This window comes from Lactuca virosa, chromosome 3 (assembly GCF_052849685.1).
Source record: "Lactuca virosa cultivar CGN04683 chromosome 3, Lactuca_virosa_CGN04683_v6, whole genome shotgun sequence".
NCBI classification, from domain to species: domain Eukaryota; kingdom Viridiplantae; phylum Streptophyta; class Magnoliopsida; order Asterales; family Asteraceae; genus Lactuca; species Lactuca virosa.
The window spans coordinates 2,068,793-2,072,664 of NC_136428.1; positions in this window are offsets into that span (position 1 = coordinate 2,068,793).

Genomic DNA, 3,872 nt, shown 5'->3' on the forward strand with positions numbered 1-3,872 from the left:
ATCCACAATGCATTGAACTTCATAGAGTTCAATGGATTGTCACATCATCTTTCTACAATCCATACAACTCTATCATTTTTTTCCTACAATGCATTGAACTCTACAAAGTTCAATAGAATGTTACAAAATGTAATTTATAGTAAATATTTATGAATTAAAAACTTTCCATTTTCCATTGAAGAGTTCAATGGCCATTGAACTCCAAATCCATTGAATGCCAAGGTGGCATTTCATCCATTGAATGACACATAGATTTGTCACATCATTCAACTTTCCCATTGAATTCACCATTATGGATGCTCTAATGCATAATAGTTGGAAGGCACCTTAGCATGTTTTTAGATGACTAGGATGTCAAGTAAACAAAATACACCCCACACCTATTGACTGGGTTCAGTTATGTCTCTTTTGACCATCTTCAACCTCCAAGATCGATTTGACCATCTTCAACCCCCACGTAACAAACACACCCACACTTGGGAGATCCCATACAAACACACAATCGTTCATCATTCATCATCTTTTTTTACACACTAGTTGGAAGCTTTCCCCTTTACATAGAAACAAAACCTTATGATCAATGAAAAATGTAAAAGAGTTGAATCGTGCAAGAAATGGCAAACATGAGAATTTCAAAAATTAAGTAAATGAATGAAGATTTCACTTTTTAAGCAAATGTATGAAGATTTACTTTTTACGAATTTATGTTTTTAAGGAATGTATGAAAGTTTTGGTTTTTAAGCAAATTTATTCTGATTTTAGTTTTTTACTAATGATTTGTGATATTTGTATGAAGATTTCACTTATTATTATTTTTTTCTATTTTTTTATTTCATAAAACTTAGTTATCACAGTATAACAAGTAAGAAGGCAAATGGACAACAAGTTATGCCACTATTGATTTGAATTTTAAGAAAATATATAATGATTTCAGTTTTTAAGAAAATGTATTTTGAATACATCAACTTTTGCCATTTTAAAGCCCTAACGGGGAACAGGGGTTGGGGGAGGCTACCCCGTCCCGTATGACCCTATTGACATCTATACTCTATATTGTTAAGTCTAAAATAGTGTTGTGTCAAATGTATTTATGTTTAATTCCGATTCTGAAGTTGGGCCTGTCCATGTTCGAAATTGATGTATTATTTAGTCTATAAATAGCGTGCATGTATCTTCTAGGGTTAACAACTTTTGAAGCAATTACAGAATAGTTTCGTCTCCAAGAACTGTTCTATTGTTGTGATTAATACATTCAACACCTTTTCAATCATTGTCGTTCCTTGTCATTAATTCATATCATAATATAGAATCTATCGATCTTTTATTATTTCTCACAATTGGTATCAGAGCAGCAGATAGTGTAATCCAATCGCTATTCTTCTGTTGAGTAAAGGGTTTTTCATTAGGGCTCTATAGTTTTCTCACATATGTTCTTGTTATCACAATCGTTTCAATCGATTGTAGATCTTAGATCCAAATCTCTCATTTTCCCTTGAACTCGATTCCACTTTACACATCTGATTATATATTTTGTTTCATTGAATTATCGTTAAAATGGCTAATGACGATCTTCACTCTCTCTCATTCAATCTCCCAAGTAGCATTGGTTCAACAACAAGGATTCCTATCCTTTTTTCAGAAGATTATGAAGTTTGGGCTCTTCACTTTGAAGATTACGTACTGGGAATCGAAGAACATGGTGCTAGTATTTGGCATGAAATGACTATTGAAACATAAAAGTATTCAGAAACAAAGAAAGAAGTCAAAACTCAGGCTGACTATGATGCAATCATTGTGGACAGTGTTGCAAATGATGAGAAGATCAAGCTGATGTGTAATCTAAAGGCAATGAGAATTATTCGATTTGCTCTTCCCCCTGACACATTCCGTTTTGTCAGCTCACGTGACACTGCAAAAGGAATCTGGGACAGACTGAAGGAATTATATTCAGGTGATGCCGACTTGGAACATTCTTTGAAGATGACATTTTTGTCAGAATTTGGATCTTTTATGCAGAAACCATATGAGAATTTGGAAAAGACAACCAATCGATTTAATCACTTGTTAAGCAGAATGCTTAAATACAATCTTGAGCGTCAAGTCATTGAAGAAAAGGTAACATTAATTAATGGTCTCAAATCTGAATGGAAATCTATAGTTTCTACTGTTAAGGCACATGAACAATTCAAAAACTATTCGGTGGCAAAACTCGTGGGAATTCTGAAATCTCATGAAGATGAAGTTACTAAGGAAGCGAAGCTTGTCTCTAGTGTTGGATCTTTGCCGTTGGTTGCTAAAGGTAACAAGTCATTTGTTGATGATTCTGAATCTGACATTTCGGATGATGATCTCTCAAAAGAAGATAAGGTGTTGATGGTGTCTAACCCCAAGAAATTCTTTGAGAAGAATTTTTATCATTTCAGAAACAAGTACAAGCATGGAAATTCTAATTACGAAAAGCCAAGAGAAGAGAGTTACAAAAATTCTCATAATGACGAAGAGAAGAAAGAAAAGAAGTTGCTAGGTGATTATGGATATGATTGCAACTATTGTCATTGTAACATCCATAAAATTCATGAAAAATTTAAACTTTTAAACAACCCAAAAACCATCATTGTTTACAAATTGTTTTCAAAATGAGTTCAATATCAGAGTAATCCCAAAATCATAACACAAAACAGGAGGAGGTGCACGATCACGCCTTCGCCTTCCCACGATCCTCTGAGGTACCTGAAACATAATCTAAAACTGTAAGCCCAAAGCTAAGTGAGTTCCCCCAAAATACCAGTACATAACAAACAGCACCATGAAATGGGTCCACATCTAACAGACTGGATTACCTCTAAGCCCACAAAATAAGTCTGGCTTGCCCCCTGGGCCCACAACTTATGTCTGGCTTGCTCCCCGACCTGATCAGTCTTCAGACTGAATACCACTAAGCCCTTAGTACGAGTCTGGCATGCCCTTCCCGGCCCTCAACTCGTATCTGGAATGCTCATGAGCCCTCAGTATGAGTCTGGCATGCCCTTCCTGGCCCTCAGCTTATATCTGGCTTGCTCTAGGGTTAGTTGGATACAGCAGAGAGCAGTACAACCTCAGCCCAACCCACAAAATATGTTGACATATAATAGATAATAACATATTCAGATAAACAGACAGTATCACAGGTAGTCCTACAGGTCTACCAGACTAGCATGCATATCAATTCCATACTCAACATATCAACAATATTAGGTTATCAAACCAAAGGGCCGACCTGTTGGATTAGGTGTCTAATCCCATAACTATAATTGATATGTACTTGAATTAATAGTAGCACAGTCCTTTTGGGTTGCCTTCACACTAGCAACTAGACAGGATGAACTATTGAGAAAAAGGAAGAATTTATTATTTGGAATAATAAATTGAAGTAAATGATTTATTAATGTATTATGGAAATAATATATTAATTAAAAATCATATTATTAATTAATATTTAATCATAAATTAATTTGGAATTAATTTTGGGATTAAATGAATTAATTAAAAGTGAAGGGACTAAAAGTGCAATTGTTCAATAGTTGAGAAAAAGGGTCCAGAACCTTCCAAGGAAGGTGGTGGACGAAATTATATAATATATATAAGATAATTCTAGAATTTCTAGATTATCTTATCATATATGGATAATCAAAGGAGGTGGATAATTACTATATTTGAAATAATGATATTTTATTTAGATTAGAGTTATCCATAACATCCTTGGTGCACTATATAAAGGGACCCCATACTTGGATTTTTGGCAATCATTCCTTAGAAGGAAAAACCGAAATTTACCTCCTATCTCCTCTTCTCATAATCATCCTCTTGCTTGGTGTGTTTGCGAGCCATTAGAG